This window comes from Pelodiscus sinensis, chromosome 12 (genome assembly GCF_049634645.1).
Source record: "Pelodiscus sinensis isolate JC-2024 chromosome 12, ASM4963464v1, whole genome shotgun sequence".
Lineage (NCBI taxonomy): Eukaryota > Metazoa > Chordata > Testudines > Trionychidae > Pelodiscus > Pelodiscus sinensis.
In genome coordinates this window covers 9,658,011-9,685,249 of record NC_134722.1, presented here as the reverse complement: position 1 = coordinate 9,685,249, position 27,239 = coordinate 9,658,011, and the positions used below count along the sequence as shown (strand labels likewise).

The 27,239-nt window shown below is 41.1% G+C and overlaps 1 protein-coding gene and 1 long non-coding RNA gene across 9 annotated transcripts in view; one reads left to right on the top strand and one right to left on the bottom strand.

Annotated features, from left to right (window-relative positions):
• CDH13 (cadherin 13) overlaps positions 1-27,239 on the top strand; it is a 963,918-nt gene that overhangs the window by 643,445 nt on the left and 293,234 nt on the right. The gene's annotated exons all lie outside the window — the stretch shown is intronic.
• Positions 1-27,239, bottom strand: part of LOC112545711 (uncharacterized) — a 44,969-nt gene that overhangs the window by 2,773 nt on the left and 14,957 nt on the right. For 4 of the 8 annotated variants that reach the window (XR_012906652.1, XR_012906655.1, XR_012906651.1 and 1 more), the window contains 5 exons: positions 21,235-21,306; positions 18,266-18,398; positions 9,582-9,767; positions 4,560-4,643; positions 3,230-3,350 (listed from right to left, as the gene is read on the bottom strand). This is a non-coding gene — a long non-coding RNA (uncharacterized LOC112545711). Of the gene's footprint in view, positions 1-3,229; positions 3,351-4,559; positions 4,644-9,581; positions 9,768-18,265; positions 18,402-21,234; positions 21,307-27,239 lie in introns of all 8 variants that reach the window. The other 4 variants (XR_012906648.1, XR_012906653.1, XR_012906649.1 and 1 more) reach the window with 2 other exon arrangements.

Genomic DNA, 27,239 nt, shown 5'->3' with positions numbered 1-27,239 from the left:
AAGGAATGCATAATTTAACCAATTGATGATTAACAAGAAAAGCTATTTGAATTCTAATTTACAAAAGCATTTTCAATTTTCCAATAAAATCATGACTGGAATTCTAACCTTAAACCCTTGGCAGTGTTCTAGTTAACTTTCTTTCCTCTATCCATGTTGAAGTCATGGGGAAATTTCCTTGGGTTGATTTCTTCTTGAGGCTTCTCTGTTTTCTTAGTTGCTGTGACAGTTTGCTTGTACAGGTGGACAGGAAATACTGATGAGTGCTTGTGGTTTAAGCAAGATAGCTGTGTGTGAGTGTGTGTGTATGTGTAATGTGTGTGTTGAGGTGCTCACTTTAGAAGGTTTGGTTTTCATCTTCCTATTTGTACAAAATTATATGAGAAAACATCTCTTCAGCTTATTTAGGTTCAAAGTTTGTTGTTTTTTTTCATTGTCTCCAAGACTTTGGGGTTGTCCTCAGGATCCTCTCCATGTTATGCATATGTAATTAGTTAGTGCATATGTATATTTGGGTTGTCATTCTTTCTTGATGGCTATTGTTCCTTTGTCTTTATAGTCAGAGATTTTCAGAAAATCTTTTTAATTTTGCATTTTCACTCCTTTTTTTATTCAGTTCATTTTCTTAGGTATTCCTTCAATTTGATTAGAGTTCAACAGGAAATGAAATTCTATTTTCAGAAAGTTCAAACACTTGTATTCTTTACATACATTGTTTTAGTTCTCAAGACAGTGTCCTGAAATTAAATAACTATTAAAAACCTCTTTATGTTATAACTTCTCAGTAAAGAAGTTGTAGCTTCTCAACTTTTTGGAGAAATGATTTCATGTGTTTCCCAGAGGTGGATGACATGTTGCTTGAGCACTTCCAGTCATTAATTTATTCCCCCATTCATACAAATACTCTGTACATAAATGTCTTATGTTAGTAATTTATAAAGAAAGATTATTAGATTGTATGTTGGTACTTATTATTTATATAGCAATATTATTAGGAAGTTTGTGTTTTTCTAAAATTTTCAAGTATGCATTCCACTAAGATATTTGTCATTTTAAGATCTGAAGCAGGGTTTTTCTCAAACTGTGGGGCTACAGCCATGAGGTAGTTTCATTGGGGCACATGCACTATCAGAGAATCAGAGAATACTAGTACCAAATGGAACCTCACGGCAGGATCAAGCACCAACTAGCCCAGGGGTAGTCAACCTGTTGCAGATGAAAAGCCAAACTGTTGGTGGACACAGCACAAAGAACAGAGGGAAAAAAGTTGTTGAGGAAAAAAAAAAGGTCTGGCCGCAGCCCTTTTAACAACCGAGCAGGCATTGCCCTTTTAAGGGCAGACATTTTGAAGGTGCCCATTTTGAAATCTACACCAGCATCCCGTGCAGACAGAAACACACTGCGGGTGTTGGAGCGAGAGTGGGTGCTGCAATTTTTTCTTTGAAGAGCCGCATGCAGGTCACGAGCTGCGGATTGGCCACCCCTGATCTACCCCATCCCTAACAGGCATTGGCATAACCTGTCCTTTAAAATCTCCAATGATGAAGATTCCATAACCTCCCTAGACAATTTGTTCCACTGCTTAACCATTCTAGTTTGATTAATTCATTTTGTTGCACTAGTGCGTTCACCTTAGAAGCCCAACACAGAGCCCAAGATTGGACTACCAATCCCCAAACCCATTAAATTAAAACCTCTCGTGTTTCATTTATAAATGGGGAGTCACATATTCAGATGTTTTCTGTATGAAAGGGGTCACCAAAACAAAAAAATTTGAGAACCACATATTTTAAGAAATAAACAAAATGTTTACACGTTGCCAACTATGCATGTTTCCTAGAAGGTTTTCTGAACAAAGTTCTGATTCATTGTATTATGTCAACAAGAATATTTCTAGAATTCTTTGTGTAGTTTTATCATTTTAATAACTGACCCTTCAATCCTTTTCATAATTAGCTCTCTTCCCAATACATTTGTGTACATAGTTGATTCCTTGATATAAGGATTACAATTGAATCTAACTTGCCTCAAATAAAAAGGAAAAAGTCCAGAGCTAGAGAAGACACTCTTAAGAGTTTTTTTCCTGACCCAAGGCCCTTAGAGCTATAATCAGTTTGTTACAGAAATTCAACTGCTATTAAATATTACAATGCACAAATTTCAATAAACGCCATATTTTTTAAATATAGCACAAAAGAAAAGAGTTTAAATGCTAAAGAAAAGTGAAGTTTTTCTGAGTTTGTATAACACTCTTAGGGGATAATAAACATGGTTTTTTGCTAAAGACAGTTGTATTCCTGATATTTGCTTGTTCATGATGACAGAACAGAAACCTCCTGCAATGTCTTTGGTTATTATTTTTTGGTAAGGTAACTAGCCAAGGGTATGTCTACACTACCACCCTAGTTCGAACTAGGATCTCTAATCTGAACTACCGGTACACCTCGTTCCACGAGGAGTAATGGTAGTTTGGATTAGAGAGCCTAATCCGAACTACCTACTCCGTGCTGTGTGTAGCCACGGGCACGGAGTCCGAACTACCGGGGCTTTAAAAATGGCGGCGCCTGGCAAGATGCAAATGAAGCCCAGGATATTTAAATCCCGGGATTCATTTGCAACTTCGGTTGCCTACATTAACCACCCTAGTTCGAACTAGGGTGGTAGTGTAGACATACCCTAAGAGAGATTAATACATTATCTTGCAGCCTGGCTACAACACACTGTATTTTAATTTTTAGTAAAGACTCAGACTAGATTTCAGTAACCTAACAAAAACACAGCAGAAGATTTATTAATACCATCTTTGCATTAATATCTTGGTCTCTGTCTCTCAGATGTACCGAAGACACACACAGAGTTATGGAACATGATCCAATGCCCAGGGCCACAATGTTTTTTCCATTGCTACAAAATGTGCAGGGAGCGGGAAGTACCATAGCCCACACTCATCCAACAAGTGCACTCCTACATTCTTGAACAGCTTTTGTGGATATAGTTCTACAATCCTTACTCCCATTGGGTAAAATCAGCTCCTGGTCCTACGGAAGTCCATTCCCATTGACTTCAATGCAACTAGAATTTCTCGCATGGTGTATCCCTTATTCAGAGGAACGCCCCCCCACTCATATCAAAGCAATATGGTCCACTGAGCCTGAGTAAGGGTAGCAGAATCAAGTCTTATATAAGTGTACAGCTATGTGCTTCCAGCAAAAGGTTTAGTAACACTTACCAGGAGGTTTAGACTGATGTATATTCATCACCAAAGCACAGGTCTCTCCCATTTTAACTGAAGGTAACATTTCATTTGCTGACGGTAGTAGTGGGATGTCATTTTCTCTGTGTACCAGGCACTATAGGAAGGTGCAAAACACACTTTACAAGTGTAATAGACATTAACTCCCATTTTGGATGGAGTGTGTTTCTTTCATTGATGCCGTTGGCCCAGTTGTGTAATGGTATGGAAATCTGAAGAAGTTAGGAGCCTGAATACTTTAGAAGTTCCATTTATAGTTCCAAGCCAGACAGTCTAAGAGCATTTTAAGGTGATAACTTTGTTACAAGCATAAGTATCTCCATCTTTTTTAAAAGGTCTCACTTGTTCTGTTACAAAAGCATAAATTTATTACTTTTGACACAGATACCATTTACAGCGAAGCAAACATATTTTGCTGGGCGGCGGGTATACTTACACTAGAAGTTCTCATTTGCTGGTGAAAGTGTTTCATTACTGAGAATGAAATAACATTCTGTGAAACTACAGGAAATTGACCACTCAGGAAAACATTCCAGGATAACATAAGGCTATGCTAGAATGCTCCAAGATTATGCCAAATAAAGACCAAAGTAGTTTTCCATGGGGGAAGAGGTCTGTAATTCTTGTGTGTGTGTGTGTGTGTGTCTGTTTCCCTTCTGCATGTACATTGGTGAAATCATATTAACTAACTGTTTTTGATTAGCGATAATTATTCATTTTCTGTAAATATTTCCATGTTAAGGTTTAGAATGGAGTTCTAAATTACACTAGTTGTTGTAATGACTTTAGTAATGGGGTTATCAATATGTAATGTTTTGTGGTTTTGTTACAGTTCTGTTGGTCTTTCTCTCTCTCTCACACACAGTTCAATAAACAGTGTGAAGAAATCATGCAGCCACTTTTAGACAATATAGTTGTGAAATTGCACCATTTTAACATAACAGTTTTGTTTGTATGTCGCAATGTCATATCAGCTTCCAGTATTTACAACTGCATTGTTATGTAGTTTCAGAATTGCAGAGAAAATGATGTTTTGCTCCTTTTTTGTATAATAATTATGGTATATCATTCAGCTGAGCCATTTTTGGTTGCTGTTCTAATTGCTTTTAGTTTAGTGCAGCCTAAAAGGAACAGTATGAGTGCTGTATATGCATTTAATATTGCTTTGAATGTTTGGTGCTTACTACGCTGTATTGTGGATCCCTGAAAAATCTTTTGGTGTTTCAACTCTGGTGAAAGTGAAGAGGAAGTTGTATGCTTTTTTTAGATGCAGAACCGTAGAGGAGTGAATGGCACAGAGAATTACCTGTGTTGCCTTTTATCTCTGGGATTGCTGGTTCAAATCCACCTCATGCCAATACCAGTTAGATTTCAGTCATTGCTTGGTGGCCTGTGTGAAGGAAATTTGTAGTCTCAAATTAGTTCCTAGTATCCCAGGCGGGGGGAAGAACCCCACAACAGCCACACTATCATCTTTGTCAGAGAGTCAGGTGTTAAATATGGCATGGTAATGAATCATTTGTTAAACAATCCAGTGCAGAGCAAAAGGGGAAACTTACATTGGGATTATCTATTTCTGTAATGATTCTTTGCATCACCAGACCATTATAGTTTTTAGTACTGACAATAAAGTGAATTTCCATAGTACTCAAAGTGAAAAAAAGAAGAAAAAACTCTGGATTTATCAAAAGATACTAGCACTTGGGGATTTTAAAAAATGTATATAGAATTACAGGTTTATAGGACACTTTATAGAGGATGGATTGATAAAACCACATCCCTGAATGATTTATAAAGGATGCAGAGGCTGAAGGGGCCAGAGGTGTACTTTGTATTTCCTGTACCTCATTTTTATTTCCATTTTTAGTTAGCATATTACAAATGGAGGGAGCACAGTGACCATGGAGTGGCAGCTAGTATAAATATCAGTTTGAACAAAAACCCTAATGTTAGTCTCATTTACATTGGTGTAAATCAGAAATAATTTTGCTGAGGTGTATAGACTGACAACTGTGTGAAACCAATGTGTGGAAGTAAAATCAGAATCTGGTCCAAGATAAATATATATCAGATATGATCACTCATATCTTTTGTTACGTGAATACTTTTAATAAGTACCAACAGATCAAGGATGCCAAAGGTGTAAGAGGGCAATCCTCAGAGAAGTGCTCAGCACTTCCCAATCCTCTAGGGATGATAAAACAGGTTGGACCTCTATCCGTATCTATTCACCGTTTTAAAGTGCAAAGCCGCAATGAATAAAAACATAAGTCCAGGTATAAATTTGATAACAACAGGACTATATTGTTTGACAAAGTAAAATTTCAAAACACAATATCTCGATTTAACATTAACCTGGGAGCAGTCCCCATTCTACAATAACCTAAAGGATAAGAAGGGGAAGTCCCCTCAAATCCTTGAATATTACCAGAGTCTTCGACGATAGTGGAGCAGAAGCTGGTGACCTCAAGCCTTTGGCTGTTTTAGAGCCTCGGGCGAGGAACAACCAGGCGATCCCTCGTCGGGCGACTCGAGGCAGGATAGTCCCACGAAGACAGGAATTGGGAACGACGACCGGCGATTCGTCTTCCACGGATCATTTTCTCATCAGCCCTTTTCACGCTCTTCGGTAGCGTCTCGAACCGGCGATGATAGACTCTGTACTTAACTTATTCTAATCCTAAAATAAAATCCTACACTCCTCCGATGCGCCCGTCGAACAAACACGATGACGGCCGACCTTACGTTGACCGACGCACCTGTCGCTGACACATGGGAGATCTATCCTATTCTAAGAACTAAACTACACTAAACTAAAAGTGGGAATGACCTTCCGTCATGTAACCCAAGGAAGAAGGTTAGAACACCATAAAGATGTTCGATACCACAAGGATACCTAGTACCATTAAGATACCAAAAGTTTCTATATATGAAAAATACCATCCAGGTATTTTTCTGAAAAGAGCCCAGGCTAGGATGCTCTACTAACCCGACGAAACCCACGATGCTTCAGGCCCCAGCTACGTCTGGGAACCAGCACGAACCGACATTCGGTCCAAACTTATATAGGGTGGTTTCATGCATATTCATTATCTAGATGTTTTAAACTGATTTGGACATGGCAAGGATGCTTTTCCAGCGTGGTTTGAATTGATTGGCTAATAGGAATGCTCATACATATTCATGTTTATGCAAATTTAACTGACAGGTAGCTCAGGTTTTGAACTCAAATATTCTACCTGCACATTCTATGCCATACCCAATTGTAAAAGACAAATCTGGAAAGTTCCAAGTACAAAATGGAGTTTTAGACTCCATTTTGGAAAACTACATTTTAAACAGCTTTTCCCTTATTAATGGTCTTACAAACATTTTTCTTGCAATTTACAATTCTACACAACATTTACAAGAGTACATAGTGATAAATTACATCACTTATATCCATTACAGGTGGCAAGCCTTAAAATTTACTCAGATCATTCCTCTATTCAGCATTTCTGCCTTACACTTTATAATTAGAAATTCACTACAGGCAGTCCCCGACTTACGTGGATCCGACTTACGTCGGATCCCTAGATACGAACGGGGTGAGGAAACTCCCGCACATGCGCAGCCGCATTCCCGGGGCTCGCTCACCTGGGTCCTAGGATCCTCCTCCTCCTCGGGCCGGCTCCGACTGGGGTCCCGCAGAGCTGCCAGGCAGAGGAAAAGTGCCTCCCCATGCCCGCTGCCCCTCCCCACCCCCCTGCCAGCAACAGGCTGCCCCCTCCCCTGAGCAACAGGCTGCCGAACAGAGAAAAGCAGCGTCTCTGCCCCTCCTCCCCTCTATACATGCCAGGCTCCCTGAGCGCAGCAGCGTCCCCGGGGCTCGCTCACCTGGGTCCTAGAATCCACCTCCTCCTCCTCCTCTTCGGCCGGCTCCAACTGGCCTCTGCCTGCAGCAGCTGGCCACAGGGACAGGGATCCCGCAGAGCTGCCGGGCAGAGGAAAAGTGCCTCCCCACGCCCGCTGCCCCCCCCCCCCCGCGGCCTCGCATCCTGCACGCCTCCCCTCTCCCCCCCTGCCAGCAACAGGCTGCCCCCTCCCCTGAGCAACAGGCTGCCGAACAGCAGACAAAAGCAGCCTCTCCGCCCCTCCTCCCCCTATACATGCTGGGCTCCCTGGGCAAACAAAGACTCCACCAAAACAAACAAAGTGCTGGCCTCATTGTGTTAGCAAAAAAAGGACCCTCCTCCTAGAACCCTGGGTGGTGTGTGGAAATAAAGCTATTAGCTCAAAGCATGGTGCAGAGCTGTTTGGTATTTGATGAGTTACTCCTTTAGTCCTGAGTTTGTCACAGGGACAGAAATAGATGTGAAATCTTCTGAACAGGGGGAACAGACAGCAAAACAAACATTAGAGGGGAGTTAACCTTTCCCTATGCTATCCAAAACTAAAAAAAATGTTTGGCTAGAGTTTCCCCTACAATATGTACCAGTTCCGACTTACATACAAATTCAACTTAAGATCAAACCTACAGTCCCTATCTTGTACGTAACCCGGGGACTGCCTGTACAGTGCATCTTGCTAGACATTACACAGAGTGCAATCATGTCACAGAATAACACATGAAGCGCTTATGCAAACATGCTTATCTTTGCTTCAGTACAGTATGTTCAAGTAATTCTTGGTTTTAATTGCATATATATTGCTAACCTTTAAATTATTAGGTTGCCTAGGTCATGTGATTACTTAATATGATTGCATCACAATTCACAGCACAGTGGTCACTGTTGTAAACCAACATTTATAATATCACATACTGGTAGGTATTTCTCTATGGCATACTAAAAAAAAGAAGACAAGTAAATGTTTGCTTCCTAATGTGAGCACTCTATATTTCTATTTTATCTGTATATAAGCTTAGTAGAAGTAGCTGAATAACTGGGGTAAGGAAGAGAATTGTGTGTCATACTTTATAATAAGGTTATATGTACAGTAAACTTCCGATAATCCAGCACGTTTAGGATCCAGGGGGTGCCGGATTATCAAATATGCCGGACTATCAGAAGGGGGGGCTATGATGGGTCTGGGGTGGGGTGGGAGGTATGCCACAAGAGACCGCTCGTAGCCCCCCCTTCCGATAGTCCGGCATATTTGATAATCCATTTCAGCAGTTTCAGCAGTGGCTGAATCGAGGACGCTTGCGGCAGAGCATCTAGGGTGCTGCCGGGTTGGTCCGGTAGTGCCACCCCTTGGCGCTGCGAGACCAACCCGGCAGCACCCCAGCTGCTCTTGAGGACGCCTGGGACAGAGCAGCCGGAGTGCTGCTGGGTTGGTCCCGCAGTGCTGAAGGGCGATGCTACAGGACCAACCTGGCAGCACCCCAGCTGCTCTGCCCCAGGCATCCCAGAGTCAGCCGCTGCTGAAACTGATCAGTGGCTGACTCCAGGAAGCCCGGGGCAGAGCTGCTCTGCCCTGAGCTTCCTGGTATCAGCCACTGGTCAGCTTCAGCAGCGGCTGAATAGGGGCGCCTGGGGCAGAGTAGCTGGGATGCTGCCGGGTTGGTCCTGTAGTGCTGCCCCTCAGTGCTGCGGGACCAACCCAGCAGCACTCCAGCTGCTCTGCTCCAGGCATCCCCAAGAGCAGCTGGGGTACTGCTGGGTTGGTCTTGCAGCCCCGAGGGGCAGCACTACGGGACCGACCTGGCAGCACCCCAGCTGCTCTGCCCTCGGCTTCCCTAATTCAGCTGCTGGTCAGTTTTAGCAGCGTCTGAATCGGGGAAGCCGGGCGCAGAGCAGCTCCAATTGTCTGGCTGCCCCGAGCACTTCCGGGTCCGGTACCATCAGGAGTTCTGGAGTATTGGGTGCCGGACTAATGGAGTTTTACTGTATATTGCATGCACAAACAGCTTATAAATGGTTAATAAATGAGTAATGGTTGTTAATAAATGGTTAATAAATTCTTATTATTATAGAATCCAAGAGGTCACCAGATTATAATTATATATCATGTTCAACTGATTTGCTAATTGCCATCAGTAATACATGCTACTCATGTTTATAGCTTCCATTAATCACTTACTGGCCCATTATAAACTATGTATACATGGAAACTTCATATAAAATATGCTCAGATTGTGAACATATTTATTTCCATGTTTTCTTTTCACTGAAATTCTGGCATGTTGTGCACCAATACCATTTCACTGGAGTTCCATCAAGTCACAATGGACCATCATGTTATGCCTACTACACAAAATAGTGGGCTGAATTGTGTTTTGCCCAGGAACATTAGAGAACAAATAATTATTTTAAAAGGGTATTTCCAAAAGAAGCTATAATAATACCTCAGATCCTTTTGAATTATTCATGGAGCAACCTTTTTTGCTGCTCTCTTGGGGACTGTTGTTCATGCTAAAAAACTGGGGTTGTATGTAGAGAAGGCACAATATGCAGACTCATCCACTAGATTCTGTAAAGTAAAATGCAGGTCGGACATTTGTGAATTTCTTCCTCTGATTCTTTTAAGTGCCCTGTTGGAGTTAGCATAGCAAAGTCGTTTAATAAGTGGGCTACAAAATCTGTGATATTACAAACTGACATTAGGAGGGGTAAATTGAGTTAGAAACTCCAGTGGTACTATGTGTATCATCCACTGTCTGCTAATTTTACAAAAGAAAATCCAGGTTTATAGACTGTGACTGAGAAGAATTTCAGCACTTTCATTTTATTTAGCTTAGCAGCTAGGTGAGAATGTTGCTTCCAGCATTAAAAATTGTTTTAGGCTTCAGTGCCACCTGGAGAATCATTATCCAAGCATTGGAAAAAGAGAATTTTGGCAGACACATTACTGCAGGCACCATGATGCATGTATTCCACTCTGGCTGACATAGGCAACTTACATATTCTAGCAACTGTCATGTCATGTTTTATTTCTCTGCACAAGATCAATGCAAAAGACATAAGTGCTTTAGCATCATAGTTCACATTCCTAGTAGTAATAATTTTGTAATCATTACTTAGCACACTCCACTGTGATCTGAAGTCCGAAGGATGCTTAATGTTTTAAAACAGTGTAAAACCTTTAGAAGTGAGTGGGATAAAATTAATTTTGTGTATTTGTTTGGGGCCTGAAACTGGTGCTGAACAATCTCAATTTCTATGATAAAAGAACTTGTAAGAAATCATTTTATTTCCTGTTAGTGACTTTGATTCAATAGCATAGCTGGAGGGATTACTTTTCAGTAGCCAAGGATATCCCATGGCATGTGAAACTGAGTCAATAACTTTAGTGCTTTATGGAGATTAGTAACATAAAGCTAAAGTGGCTTATTGGCAAAAGATCCTTCCCTGTTTAAGGCAAATGCAAGTGCGACCCACACACCGTTTGAATGTAGCATAGTTTCCTGTGTAGTGGCACATAGGCCACTTACAGAAAGAGAAAATGAGTTTGCTCGATAGCCCTAGCTGAGCACCAGCTGGCTTTTAGCTCAAATAGTAGAGGCTCATGCACTAAGCTCCAGAAGGCCTAGGTTCAATTCCAGTTATCAGCATTATGCAAGACCTGCTTTTCCCAACAAAAATTTCTTAGTAAAATTATAGTGCATCTGTAACTTTCTAGTGGAAGCTAACACTTCTCATTCTCAAACAAAATCCTATCAAGGAATCAAGCTGTTTCTTGTCTTTAACATAGCATAGAGCTATATGGTTTGTGGGACTATAGGGGAAGTTATGTGTGAAGCTTTATTACCTAAAATGATGTGCCAGAAAAGTAGACTTGAGGATTGTGTTTGTTCAGCATCACGCATTCAGTAAAATAACCAGGAGGTCAGCATCTTCTTTCGTGCTTATTTTAAGTGATGATACCACATAGTAACATGTCACACCATGCTGGACTGTTGACAGCTGCAGTTTTCTGCCTTTTGGCAATCTCACCGCCTCAACATCAATTGGCTACTGAGAAAAGCTCTCCCTACTATGAATAAACACGCTTTGCTGACACTTTCATGGGTTTATTTTTCTTCATTTGCTTTTACTTTATCTCAATGGGGAGCTTTTATGCCAGGAAAGTTTGCTCACAATTATTGAGAAATTCTTTTAAAAAATGTACTGCTTTCTACTTACTAATGCGAATTAAACTGTGACTTAACCGTGATTTCATACTGCTGAAAAACAGAAGTAACTCAGCTTAAGGCAGTGGAGCTACACAGTGCAAAGGACATCAGAACCAGGCCTATTAAATCTTTTTATTTAAAGCAGTACATTAGAATAAAATACTATAACATTCAGTTCTGCTAAGGTTCTAAACACAGCAGTTTAATGTGTGTGTGTGGTTTTGTTTTTTTTGTTTTGTTTTGTTTTTGTTTTTGTAACATCACCAAAATGTATCTATAACTTCATTTGACTTTGATACAGTTTGGCCTATCTTCTGTTTGGTTTTCAAAGGGTGACATAAATACATGATTTAATGTACTATTTTTCAAATGTGACATTTAATCCATAGATATAAATCATTGTAGCACACTATTATATCATCACAGTCACTGGATGGTCCTTCTTTGTGGATAAACAGATAGAAAATAAGTGAGTTAAAAGTCCATCAAAGTCAATAACTTCTAACAATTATCAGGTTCAATTTTTCTGAAGGAGTTTATGGTGAGAAAAGTCATCCTCCATAAGGAGATTGTTCTGATGGAAACCTTCTTTTCCTGTTCTCATGAATTATATACATCTCATGTCGGAATGTATAAAAACGATCTCATCTAATTGCATGGCAGTGTCAAGGAAAGATACTAGCAGCAACTATCTAAAAGGCTAAGCGAGATACTTGAATATTGACCTTGAGTTACTTGAATGACTAGTTTGAAGGCTTATAGTTCAAATTCACAGCCTTCAAGATTTCAAATAAACCAGTGGGGAAAGAAACAGATAAATCACAAGACCATATAGCGTCCTTGGTTTTTCTATCGGCTGTCTTGCCTAGAAAAATCCTTTTTCAAACGGTTATGGATTTGATACTGCAATTTGATACCGTTTAAAACTAGAATAGTGTTTCATAGGGCTACTTTCACATCTATAGTTGAGAACAAATATAGCCTGAAAGGGTATGCTGTCACACATTTTAATCCAAGGGTGCATCTAAACTACATGGCTCCGTCGATGGAGTTTACTCAAAAAAGGGAAATGAAGCAGCGATTTAAATAACTGCCACTTCATTTAAATAAAAATGGCTGCTGCGCTGTGCTGATCAGCTGATTGTCGGTACAGCACGGCAGTCTAGACGGGGATCTGCCGACCCCAGAACCCTTCGTTGGCAGATCCTGCAAGCCTTATTTCACAAGGCATAAAGGATCTGCTGACGAAGGGTTCTGGGGTTGGCAGATCCCCATCTAGACTGCCTTGCTGTGCCGACAACCAGCTAATCGGCACAGCGCAGCAGCCATTTTTATTTAAGTGAAGCGGCAATTATTTAAATCGCCACTTCATTTCCCTTTGCCATCCTACCTAATCTACATGGCTCCATTAATGGAGCCATGTAGTTTAGACACATCCCAAGAGCGGGGAAACTAAGGCCCAGGGGCCAGATACGTCCCTTGGCTTGCCTAGATCTGGCCCCTGAGGCTTGAAGCTTCCCCTCAGCATTGGGGAGCCTGCACTGGTGCTCCAGTCACACCGCTACCCCTCTGAGGCTGGAGCACACAAAATCTACTAGCCTGAGTCTGCCTCAGCTCTGGTTTGCAAGCGGAATGTGGGGAGTGCCTTCTTCCTCAGTCAGGCACTACAGGGGTTGTTTGTTTTTCTTTTCACTTGTGTGTGGTCCCCGACTGATTTTTCTATAGGTTAGCAGCCCCCAACCCAAAAAAGGTTCCCCACCCCTATTTTAATCCATCAATTGTATGGAGATGCTGTCTTCAAAATTATTACAAATATTACTAAGAACTTCATATATTGCCCTAAGTCTGAAAAGAGAAAGAGAAAATGAAAATGTTTATTATTCAGTATAGACCCAAATCTGCTCCATTTTCTTCACTGGAAGCTGGATTAAGGACTGTTTATTTTGTGCTCACAGGACGGATCCTCAGATAGTGTAAAATATATTGAAGTCATTTATTTGTTGAAGGCATGATTTTAATATTGAGTCGTGTCCAGTCCTTCCTGGACCCCAGTCAATGAAACTAGAACAGTTGATATGGGTTGAAAATTTTCCCTGTGATAAGCTAGGTGCTTGCTTGAGATTCAAGAAAAGATGATTCCTGCCATTAGGAATGTACAGTTTAATGACAGATTATCTGGTGGAGAGAGGCTAAGAAAAGGAGAACAAGGGATTTCTCATATACAGTACAATTCAGTTCACTGTCAACGGCATCAAAGAAGTGAGTCTTTAATTTGGACTTAAATGTAGACAAGGTGGAGACTTGGGTAGCTAAAATTAATGAAAAGTTGAATATTTGGAATTGTATCTGTTTACTACCATTTGTTGTCATTGCTAGTTTAAAGCATTTAACTATACTTATTTTTGTGGGCCCGAGCACAGAAGATGTGTGTATTTATTTAAACCAGACAATGTTTTAATGATTGCTAATTGTACACAACTCTTTGATCTCTTACTGCCTTTCAACATTCAATGATATATCAATAGTGCAGTTCAGTGTTTAATTATTAATTTTATTTTAAGGAGTTGCACAATCAATAGCATAGATATTTTATGATATGCAGGGTCTTTGCAGTACCTATATTTTCTCTGCTTGGGCATAAGGAGTAAATCAATTCCAAGGTAAATTAAAGGACCTTGGTTTGTTATTTAAGGTTCCTAGCTCATAAGATGCATCACTCCCAAGGAAGTTAGAATGCCACAGCTGTGTTCTGCCATTTGTCAGTGCCACATACGGGCCATAATGCGTCTCTATAGGGACCAGTATCAGTGTTGAGCATGGTGGTTCTTGGAGCAAAGCTGGGGATGTGGCCTCTGGAGCAGTATGCTCCTCTCTGCTGTATGACATGTGTGAAGAGTTGGGTGGGTCATGGACCTTCTGCCTCTCCTCTCCTTTAAGGTGGAGAGCACTTGCATTAACTTTATGCAATTCTTGTCATCCTCTGAGCATAAGAAAGACCTTCTCATCAAGTCATGGGAAAGGAACCAAGTGAAGCACTATATATTGGTGTTGCGCATCTCTTCAGAGAATGGTCACCTATCGACTCCAGACTTTGGGTTGAGAGGTTGACTACATACAAGATAGAACAATGACTCTCTTCTCATGGAAGTTCATATAACTGACCAGGCTTTATTCATTTTGTATATATAGAGGTGTATTTGAACTTTGCATTCCAACCAGTAGCTTAAAAGACTTATTTTAAAAATCAGACAGCAGGTTCTTTAAGCAGCTAATTTATTTAGTGAGATTTTACTGTTAATAGCTTTGAAATAAAAATCTGCTGACTTGCCCAGGGAGCTCAGGCATGGATACTAAGACTTCAGCATGCTGATTTCCTCCAAATAAACCTCAGTTCTGCTACTGAGAAATAGCTTGGAACGCTCTTCATCTTCTGCTGCTCCAAAACGCTCCAAAATGTAAGGGATTGAGTTGGGGCTGTGATTTTGATGTAAACAGATGGAACCTAACCAGGGCACTCTGGAGCTTAGTGCATGAGCCTCTACAGCAGGGGTGGGCAAAAGGACCTCCGTGGACTGGATGCAGCCTGCCAAGCAGATGGATCTGGCCCACGGAGGGCCTGCTGTTCCCCCGCCCCCAAGCCAAGTAGGGCCTGAGGGCAGGGGAGCTCCTAAAGCCTCCTTCCACCCTGTGAGCAGCACGTGGTGCTTGGAAGTGCAGCATGCTGCTTGCAGGGTGTGGTGGGGAGAGCGGAGGAGGCTTCATGTGCTCCCTCGCCCCCAGGCTCTGATTGGTCTGAGGGTGGGGGAATGTGCCAAGCATCTTCCAGGGCATGGGTGCCTAGTGGGAACATTTTTGAAGTAGCCCCAGGGCAAAAATTATTGCCCACTGCTTTTCTACAGGATGAGCTATACAGCCAACTGGCTCTCAGGTAAGGCAGAAGAGCAAACTCATTCTTTCTCTCTATAAGTGACCTAATTGCCACTACTTGGAACAGTGAACCACATCCAGCAGGTGTGTGGGTTTAACAGGCATTTACATTGGACAGTTTTACCTTTGAAATTGCAAGTGGACATGCTAATTCATGCCCGTCTCTTCCCCCCGCCTGTGAAGCTTTCTGAACACAGTGCAGGGAACAGGCAACACAATCTGCTCCTTCCTGCTGCTAGTTTGTGTCTAGATGCTATATGTGATCAATGGAACTGGACTCAGGGGGTCCCCGTTCTATGGAGGGAGTGTTATTGATGAAACACCAGGAAAAAGAGGAAATGGAGGCTGTTAGGTTGAAGGCAAATAAGCCACAGGCACAGAGGAATGTATAGGCTCCAATAAAGTTCCACTTTTTCAAATATAATGTACATTCAGTTTCACTCTTTGTAAATTGAACTGATTTAGCCATCTGCCCCATGGAAATTACAAAGGCATTACTAGTTCTGGCCCAGCCATTGGTTTAGTTTATTGTAACCATCCTAAGCACCACGTTCCTCAGATAAAATGGCAAACGCCTTGGTAAAAGAGCTGTTGTATTAATTTAGATGGAACGAATGGTGTTAACAGTTCAATATGAAACCCTGTTAACACGATTCAGGGTGTGCTATATAGATCTCAGCCACTCAGTACCAGGGAAAACACAAGATTAAAAGTCATTTGAACCTATTAAAAAAGATAAAAGAAAAGAAGCATGATTTCACATAGTATTTTAATGATATCAGTGTGGCCTTTATTTTTATTTATTTTGGAACTACTACAATCTGTCTGGTTCTTTTGCACCCTTTCATAACATTTATTACTGAAAACAACTTGACCTGTTTTCTGTCACCATTTGTTATTACAAGTTATTGTTACGGTTGCCACTGCAATGTGTCTGGTTTTTTACTGGAACACCCGGTCAAAGAGAGACCATGGTGGCTACAGTTGACACTGTCAAGTGGGTCATTAAAAACTCGGAAATTTAGTGGTGGGTCCAGGGCTAAGACAGTTTCTCTACCAGCCTTGGTGTCATGAGGCCCTCAGAAGTGGCCACTAGGTTCCTTTGGCCCCTAGACATAGGGAATCTTTGTCATCACATTGACCTGATGCCTGCCCTACAATTCCCATTGGTCACAGATAAACAGTTTAACTAGAACAGAGGCAGGACGTCCACCTGGATTGTGGCTGTTACTTATCAGCACATGGGCTTTAGATGTTTGTTTGCAGATCAGATTAATAGGATTTGACTATGAAATGGTAGTTTAGAGTAAAATAGTGTGTCGAGATTCCAGAAAACGGGGCCTGATGATACGAGAAGATGATTTATTTCTAAATGATCAGGTCAGATCACTCTTGGAAGTACACTAATTTTAAACAGGTGTAAAACCATTAACTTCTGTAGATTTTTTTACATTTCATCTCGGTGGCTACGTCTACACTGCAGGCTTTTTGTGCAAGAACTTTTTGCAGAAGAGATCTTCCACAAAAAATTCTTGCACAAGAGCGTGTCCACATTGCCGTATGCTTTTGCACAAGAGATGTGCTTTTGCACAATAGAGTGTCCACACTGCCATGGACGCTCTTGTGCAAGAAAGCTTTGATGGCCATTCACAGGTCAAACAAATGGTCTGGAATGTAAGATATCTCCTAAAAGTTGACAATAATTAAAATTGCATACTACACTCCAGTCAGCCAGATTCTTAGCTGGTGCAAACTATCAAAACACAATACGCTATTTTGAAATCTGCATTTTGTCACCAAAATGAAGCATTGTGAATGGATGGGGAGAGGAAATGTCAAAGTTTAGTTCTTAACACTGGAAGAAATACTGATACAAGTGGGCTGTGTCTAGACTGGCCAGTTTTTCCGGAAAATCAGCCGCTTTTCCGGAAAAACTTGCCAGCTGTCTACACTGGCTGCTTGAATTTCCGCAAAAGCACTGACTTCCTACTGTAAGAAATCAGTGCTTTTTGCGGAAATACTATGCTGCTCCCATTCGGGCAAAAGTTCCTTTTGTGCAAAACTTTTACGCAAAAGGGCCAGTGTAGACAGCTGAGATTTGTTTTCCGCAAAAATGCCCCGATCGCGAAAATGGCGATCGGGGCTTTTTTTGTGCAAAAGTGCGTCTAGATTGGCACGGACGCTTTTCTACAAAAAGTGCTTTTGCGGAAAAGCGTCCGTGCCAATCTAGATGCTCTGTTCCGAAAATGCTTTTAACAGAAAACTTTTCCGTTAAAAGCATTTCCGGAAAATCACGTCAGTCTAGACGTAGCTGTGCTGAGTAGAACAGAATAAATAACAGTTCAGTGACTGAAATGGAAAATTAAAAAAAAAGAGTTGATTCAAACCTGATTTTTTTCTTTTTTCCCCTCACCAATTAAAAAAAAAAAAATGTTGTATCGTTTTGTCATTTTTGAAATTTGCTATGCATGTTTTGGGAGTGGAGGGTTGGCTAAAACTATTTGCTGAATTCACAAGTGGTTTTGGTGCTTGGAAAAATGGCTAGCTCTAAAACAGAGTATACACATGCAGGATAGTGTAGTTGGGATTGTTAGTAAAATAGACCGCCATGAAACTGAAAAAGCCGAGACAACAAAGAAGTTGTCCTATAATGATACTGTCTCGTCCACCTTGTCTCTCTCGTATCCAGGCCCTCAGATGGAGGAGATAGAGGGCTCAGTTTCCCTGGGGCCCAGCAATTCAAGGGCAGCCAGAGCCCTGGGCCCTTTAAATTGCTGCTGGAGTGCTATGCACCCTGTGCAGCTCTGAGGGCTGGGGGAGGGGGGACATGCTGCACTCCAGGTGTGCTGCTCCCACCCCTTCTGCCCAAGGCCCATCCATTCCAGGATCATGGAGCTGGACCCCCCACACACTTTGCTCAGGGGCCTACATAGACCATTAGACCAACACAGCTACCACAACATTGCAAATGTCAAAAAATTGGATTTTACCGTGTTTTGTAACATGGTCTGAGTGTTTGGGTCTCCCGATTCCATCTCTAGATTTTGATTTTGATTTTTTTCAACAAGCAAGGTGTTGTTGGGATCAAAGAAGCTGCTCTTGTTGCTGTTCTTTTCTTTTCAACTACTTTGAAGAAAACAAAAGAATTTAAAAAAATGAAAGCACATTTGACATTCCCCTCTTTTAACTCTTATTATAATCAGTTTCATCTCATTAGACCCAACCTTCAGTTATAGTATGTTTTCTTCTTGAAATGCAGCCATAAAGATGGTTTGTTAGCTCGCTTAGGGATTCCTTTCATGTAAGGACACAACCTGACTGACAACGGCCTAGCAAAACACCTGTATGCCAAACCTCTCCCAGTCCCTAGCCTGTGGGTTGTGGCTCTGTAAAAGTGTGTGTCCGGAGCACTGTTGTGATCCCAGGCTGTCTTAATGGCTTCAAGGGGCCATTGGCAGCTAGGTGTCGGGCCAGTTTTGTACTGCATAATATTGAAAATTAGGGTCATATCTTTAAAAGAGCCCAGAGAGTTAGAGTCTGAGAATCTCAGGCACAAATCCTCAGAAGTATCAGAGGGTATGTCTACACTACCCTCCTAATTCGAACTAGGAGGGTAATGTAGGCATACCGCACTTGAAAATGAAGCCCGGGATTTGAATTTCCTGGGCTTCATTTGCATGAAGCCGGCCGGCGCCATTTTTAAATGCCGGCAGTTCGAACCCCGTGCCGCGCGGCTACACGCGGCACTGAGTAGCTAGTTCGGATTAGACTTCCTAATCCGAACTAGCTGTACTCCTCGTGGAATGAGGAGTACAGCTAGTTCGGATTAGGAAGCCTAATCCGAACTAGCTACTCCGTGCCGCGTGTAGCCGCGCGGCACGGGGTTCGAACTGCCGGCATTTAAAAATGGCGCCAGCCGGCTTCATGCAAATGAAGCCCGGGAAATTCAAATCCCGGGCTTCATTTGCAAGTGCGGTATGCCTACATTACCCTCCTAGTTCGAATTAGGAGGGTAGTGTAGACATACCCGGAGGGAGTTACGTGTCTAAATACTTCTAAGGTCTAGGCCTTAGGAAAAAAAGCCACCAATGTCTACTGAGCAAGAGAACATCCAAGTTCATGTCCCTGCTTTGGTTAATTCAGAGCAAAGGCTTGGACCTACGTTCCATTTAAAGTGAGTGCACTAGCCACTATCAGCCTTCCTTCATCTGGGTGTGTCTGTGCAGAGAAAATGGGTGGCTATTTTCTTGCTTAAGGGGGAAAAAAGGAGAATCCATCACTGTTTCTATCGTTAATCCAGTAAATATGCAAAATGATAACTATTCATGATAGAGTTGGAGTGAGAGGAAGATGAAAATTGATTGAGGGAGGCAAATATCTTTAAAAAAACCCAAACAGAATTAATGGCTTTTATATTTTGTGAACCCTAATTATTGGCGCTCACATTTTATGAGACACAATAGTTGGCTGTCATGTTTTGTAAACTCTAAATTCTTTAAAATATTTGTTTTTTCTCCATGTACTTTAAGATTTCTTCCAGCTTTATCATGAGGTAAAATTAAGGAATATTGCTGTTTGGGGTTGTTGGTTTTTTTTTAATGTAAGTTAACTAATTACTCTAATTTTATTACACTTATTTTCTACATTGAAGCTTGGGAGAATCTTCACTTACACGATAATTTCTTGCAGGTATTTGTGCATATAAAACTTACAGCAGGGCTTATTTATTGGCACTGTTTTAAATTTGCTTTCTCTTAGCAATTTGGATTGAGTAGTTGAGAACTATGATGCCTGGTGAATAGGCAAAGAGAAAAATAATGGGAAAAATATTAAAGACAGGTCCAAGAAGAGCTGGGGAAAACATTTGGCTTGCTAAACAGTGTCAAGGTGAAAACCTAGCAGAACACATTTGTTTTTTTTAGCAAGCTCTGCGTTTAGCAGTTCTAGACTATAAAGTTTGCATCTGCACTTAAACTGCTTATAAATGTCTGGCATCAACTTTGAATTATTGCAGGTAATTCTAGTTTGCCACAGGAACTGAGCAAACAACATGGCAAATCCCATGAGGTAGAAGTACCTGTGATAGAATGTATTGGCTGTAAAATTGTTCAGCTCGAAAGACATTGTTCAGTCTAGGCAGAGCTGGGATAGATTTTTATCAAGGCATGGACCAGATTCTGTCCTGCCATATGCAGCTGCATGACATGGGAAGGGATCACCCTTTGCACTAACCACCCTTTGCACTAACACGTCAGCTGGCTGGATGCATTGTGCGCTAGTTTCATGCAGGATAGGGTCCATCACTCCCGCACACATTTCTCAAGACCTCCCAGTATCAGTTCTTGCCCTACTCCTGATGAATCTGATGAAAAGAGTTTTGCCCTTGAAAGTTCATGATACAAGTTACAGACTAACATGGCTACCCTCTCTGAGGATGAGTCTACACTGCAGAGTTTTTCTTGAAAAACGGCCGCTTTTCCGGAAAAAAACAATACTGACATCCACACTTCTATTGCATTCTTACAACAGAAAGTCGAAAGAATGGGGGACTTTTTTCCAATGGCAGTAAACCTCATTCTATGAGGAAGAAGCCTTTTTCCGAAAAAGCTTTTTTGGAAAAAGGCGTGTGTGGATGTGGAAAAGGGATTTTTTTTAAAAAGAGGCTGCCAGGAAAAAATCACAGGTGCCTTGGTGGCCACTCCATCCAAAATAATCACAACTTAAATAAGAGATAGCGTCCACATTGATTGGATGCTATCTTTTGAAAAAACACATTCCTTTTTCGTTGTGCTTTTGCAGTGTAGACGCTCTCTTTCGACAGAAGTTTTTCCGGAAGATCTCTTCCAGAAAAGCTTCTTCCTGAGGAAGCCTGCAGTCTAGATGTAGCCTGAGTCCAAGACCAGTTATTTTATAGGCTACCAATGAAACTTCACCAGTCCATCTAGTCATTTTGACTGACCTGTGATTTGTTGTCCTATCCAAAGTGATGACTAGTGTTGCGGAGACAAGACACTCTGATTTTGTAACTGTCCTGCATTTGCCAGCCATGTAAATAGACAACATAAAGCAAGGGTTAGAAATAATTGCCCTAAAAAAATATAAAATATGCTAGAAGACTGAACTCATTAATTCTTACTAAACATCTCTATAGAGTAAGACCTCCGAGTTTAATAACAGCCATAAGTTAATATTTGCAGTTGCAATTCAAATGTACTTGATTGGCGATGTAATAGACCTTTCTTCTTACATTTGTTTTGCTTCCCTGGGGCTTGTTTTCTTTAAAGTGCAAATTGACAGTCAAACATGCAATTAGTTATGATGAGTTTAGCAGGCAGCAGAGTATCCTTCTCTGTTCTGTTTTCCAAGACTTGCTTTATTTCTTCAGCAATGAATGGAAAGCATGGCGGAGATGCTTGCCACACTTTGGATTTTGTCCTTTATCTCCTTCTCTTTTCTGTTCTAGTTTTGTGTATAAAGGGCCCTAATGCTTAGCTGTTTTCTGTTGTTGGTATACAGAGATGCTGATGTTAATTTACAAGGAGTGCTGGATAAAGACTGAAAAGTTGTCTTTTTCACTGTCAGCAAACAGTTCAATATCTGTTCTTTAATTACTAAGTTATACTCCTTTTTACGATCCCACACAAGAACCTATAGGGCAAAATATGCCAAGGAACATAAAAATTCAGGATAATTTTATAATACCCCATGTATACAATATGTATGGCCTGATATTTTTTTATAGGTGCTGTAACTTCATTTGACATCAGACCCTCTGAAATCAGGAGGCAGGTTTCTAAATGTTGTGCCCACATTTAGAAGCTATTTTTGAAACTGTGTCGCAAAGACTACATGGAAAGATCAAAGTAAGATACACAACTCTAGCTATATAAATTACGTAGCTGGAGTCAACGTATCTTAAATCTCTGTCTACATGGCGGGAGGTTGATGGAAGGAAAAGATACTTCACACTTTAACCTATCTCCATAAATTTTGCAATAAGAACTTGTAAATAACACTCTAAAACAATATTGCACAATTCATGTTATGAAGCCTATATCACTCAGGCAACCTTTTCAATTTAATTATATAAAGCTTGACTGCATTACTTAGCAGTAACTTTAACTAATACATGACAAAATACAGTAACTGCACAACTAGGTTAGGACAAGGCGTATAATAATGACCCCCCAAGGTAACTGCACATGAGATGACTGGTAATGAAGTAAAGGCCCTCAACCCATCTGGTAGCTGAACCAAAAATAATTCTGTGTTAATAGGAGTTTTCTCTGTCAACTCAAATGTATCAGATACTCTCCTGGCATCTGACAAAGAAAGAAAGGTTATTGAAAGGTAAATTACAAAATGTCAAAGAGCTTTTCCTAAGAAAACATCTGTTCTACTTGCCACAACACTGTGCATGCATTGTGAAAGCCTTTGCTTTCTGGCACCTCGGGGAAGTTATTCACTAATATTTCTAAAACAAAGTGTAGGCCAAATCAACAATCAGCAGACTGATAGCTGCAGTCTTTGGAGCAATTAACTGGTTGGTGAAAAATATATCTAATCAATGAGCAACTCTAGGAGGTACAAGGAGAGGTTTCTAGTAACAAAATTGCCAGGGTATAACAAATAAAGCTGGAATATTGAAATATAGCATGGCAGCTACAATTCCTTTACCGAGGAAAAGAACTTAACGTGAATATCTTCAAATCATCGGCAGAACTATAAAATTGCTGATTTTGAAGACATTTGTTCTGCAACTTGATAAGTTAATATATATTGTTTAACATGATAATGTTGCAAGCTGTTTTTTGGTTCGGAAGCCAGCTGCATTTGATTGATGCCAGGAGTGGAAGTATTTATAAAATGACACTGAATTAGAAGTAGTCAGTTTATGAGTCTGGGGAAATGAATGTTTTATGAAGAATAAAACTTTATGATAAAAGAGTAATGCCAAAGATGTATATTTCTTAAATTAAATGTGTTGGGACTGACGTCTACGCTATAGATCCTTTTGAAATACTATCAGCGGTACATGTACCCAAACCAGAACCATTGAGCTTTACATCCTTGTATCTTTAGGAAATGCAGATCTGAATTTGATCTCTTTGATTGGAGTCCAATCTTTAATGTATTATAAAGTGCACATATATAACCATGACTGAATTTAACTCTTACTTAAAGCAGCAGTGTTGTTTGAGGAGAACAACATAACCACTTGCCCGCTATATTTGTAAACATTTAGATTTTTAGTTTTAGTTTGAAGATATACTAGCTAATACTATGGAGTTATTGTGTATGTGTCAAATGCACAGCAATGAAATTTCAGGTTAGTTTGGGTACAAAATTGAATGTGGGTCATTTTTAGTTGGAGAAACAAGCTTTTCTAACACTCAGGGCAGGTCTACAGTACAAGGACAAGTCAATCTAAGCTACGCAATTGAGTTGCATTAGTCGTGTAATTCTAATCGAAGTAGCTTATAGCTATTTACTGCAGGGTCTGCATTGCTGGGGCTTGACAGAAAAATCTCCCCTGTTGACTCCCCTTACTCATCTTATTTTACTGGAATACCGTAGTTGACAGTAGAGTTATCGGTGGTTGATTTAGTGGGAATTACTAGACTTGCTAAATCAGTTGTTGGTGGATCAATTGCTATAGCATCAATCCACTCCTTAGTGGAGACAAGCCCTCAGACTGGTCCGATTGAAAAAGCTACTCTTTCCTTTGTCCAGTGGGATTCAGTAACTCCTTTGACAGAGGATGCCAGGGGATCTTGGAGCTAAAGAGTTAATATTTTCTGTGTGTGTAAGGGTATGAAAAAATGACAGAATCCCAACAACATACTAGCCCTTCTGATGGGTATGACATATGGGTAGAATGAGATATTACTGAACCTCAGAAGACCTCATCTATTCAGGTTCCCTTTTTTTTACACTCATAAAAATAGAGTAACTTGTGCTTTGTGTGCCGTGGACACCTCAGAAATAGCTGAGACATAAAAAAATGGACTTGCTACTCCACAGTTTTTCACCTCTATTAGCATCTCCAGCTATACAAAGTGACTGCAAAATGCCGCCATTTGAAATAACAGTGGAAGTTACTTCATAGTATATTGTTTCTATCCATGCCTTCAAGATTGTTCAGGAATCCACAAAAGGGTTAGCATGCCATTAGTTATAGGGCCTGATTCAATGCAGTATCCCATGAGTTTCATCTTACCGTGCCTGAAAATGTTGAGGTTCCTTCCAGCCTTACATTTCTATGGCCAGGTCCACACTTGACCTGGCAGCTAAGCTTAAGGTACGTAACTCCAACTACGTAGAATACATAAGCCAAGATTGATGGCATCCCCACAGCAGCTTCCATTACTCCTTGCAAAAAGAGGAGTACTGTACACCAGCAGGGAGCCTTCTGAGTTAGATTTAGCAAGTCTTAGCTAGATTCACTAAATCAAGCTCTGGAATATTGATCATGGCAGTGGCAATCTTCCTTTTAGCGTAGACAAGGTCTATGATTTGACGAGGGCTTGACTACCTGAAGACTTACTGCACATCAAGGTAAGGTGCAAATGTACAGATCACTAGCCTGCCAAACACAAAGTAATCATTTAGACCCTGCTACTACACATTAAAATTGGTTCAGCAGTAGGTCAAAGCACACTACAGAACTTTTAGTATGCAATACCAGGGCCCATAGAGCAGACTTGTGAGCTGTAGATCTACACCTTAACTTGTTGTGCACTAAATCTCCATGTGAACAACCCTAGATTCTACCATGAAATTAATCCAGAATAGGGCTGGGTGTGAATTCTAAGAAAATTATTTTTTCCTGATTAACTCTGCCTGTGGATGATCTTCTTCCAAATTAGCTTAATCCGTCTCCAAGAAGGATTAACCTAATTCAGAATAAGGCAGTTTTATTTCATTCTAAGAGTTCCACACATGGAGTTAATCAGGAACCGCTATTCCAGAATAGTTTCCCATGTAGACAAGCCCTTCGAAATCAAACAAGAGAAAGTACAAACAAGGCTACTGCATTTATAGGTGGATGGAACATGCTGTGAAACAAGCATTATCACTCTCTTGATCAAATGTGCTCCCTCCCCCTTTTCTTTTGTTGTATTTCTCAGAACACTCTTTTGTTGAAGTGACCTTGAAAATAAGCTCTCCGAGGTTTTGCTTCATTGCCACTTCAGGCAGTTACCCCCCTTGAGAAATATAACAGAGATCTTACAGCATGTTGGTTTTGCTCACCTGTGATTAAAGGTCAGACAGCAGAGAGGAGAAACCTATCCCTGGAAGCCTTGCTATGTTTTCCAGTATTACAAAATGGAATAGGGGGATTCAATTATTAGTGGATGGATTCGCAAAGACTGGGAAAACCACAAAGTGAATTGCCTGCCTCATGCAAAGGCTGTAGGGCCCTTGAAACATATAAATAGTCTCATGTGCAGTACTGGGATGGAACCAGTTGGGGGTGGCACATGTAGGTACCAGTGACATAGAGAAAGATAGGAGAGATGTCCTGGAAGAGCAGAGTTTTGGGAGAGGAGGGAAGGGGGCAGCACCATGTGCTCTGAGACACAGCTTACTTATCATCCCATTCCCTGGACTATGAGGGAGTGAGGGGAAAGTACTTGCATTCTGTGTATGCCTCTCACACTTGGCTAGTGAGTTGCCTTCACCAGCCGGGTGAGAGAGGCATGCACAGCATGCAAGTATTTTCCCCTCATTCCCTGATAGTCTTGGGAATGGGATGAAAAGCAAGCCACATCCCAGAGTGCATGGCTATTGCCCCCTCTACCCTCCCAAAACTCCGCCCTTGAGGTCCTGGAGGCCAAATTTAGGCTGCTAGGGTAGAGCTTAAAGTCTGGGACCTCAGTGGTAGCATTCTCCACAATGCTTCTCTTTCCATGTTCAGGACCACTTAGATAGGCAGAACTTCAGCATCTCAATGAATATGTATGAAAATGAAGATGAAAAATTGTTCTCCTTGACCTCTGATGATAGGACAAGAAGCAATGGGCTTAAATTGCAGCAAGGGAGGGTTAGGTTGGACATTAGGAAAAACTTCCTAACAGTCAGGGTGGTTAAACCCAGGAATAAATTGTCTATGGAGGTTGTGGCATCTCAATGATTTAAGAGAGGCTTAGATAGATAACTTTCGAGGATGAGCTAGATGGTGCTTGGTCCTGCTGTGAGGGCTGAGGAATGGACTTGATGACCTTTTGAGGTCCCTTCAAGTTCTAGTAGTCTATAATTCTGTGGGAGGAGGGATTTAGGTTTATTAGGAACTGGGGAATCTTTTGAGAAAGGAGAATCCTGTTCTGTAAATATTGAAGATATCTTATGATGAGGCTACATCATATGGTCACTTACAAAGCCTTTCACTTAGCACCTCTTTGGAAAGGGGCTGACATATTTTCCTCTCCTTCAAATCCATCAGTGGGGGACCACTGGCCCATTCTTCATAACCCACACACAGGGAAGCACACACAGGGAAGCAGATGGCACCCACACACAGGGAAGCAGATAGCATATTTTCCTTCCCTTCATTCTCCAGAATCCTGAAGACTGTTCTTGGGAGTGAGATGCATGTGCATACCACATCGTTAAAAAGCTGTTGGATTTACAAAGTTCTGCAATTAGGCCCCTCTTGCCAGGGCCGTCCTTACCCATATGAAGAATTCACAGCTATGTTGGACACCTGAAAAGCTGGGGCACCACTTGGTCTTAATATCCACCCACCTGCCTCTTCCTATCTCTGTTCTTTGGCCTGCTTCCTCTGGAAAGGATCTAGTTAACTTGAAAGCCTAACAGACCTACTAGCAGAACAGTGAACCTGGGAAAAACCCATTTCAAATGGGCAAACAGGCATTTGCCACCCCAGGTACATACTGTCAGTTTCTGAATGTACTGTGTTAGTCGACAGGACCTTAGTTCAAAATGTGTTTAAAAATATTT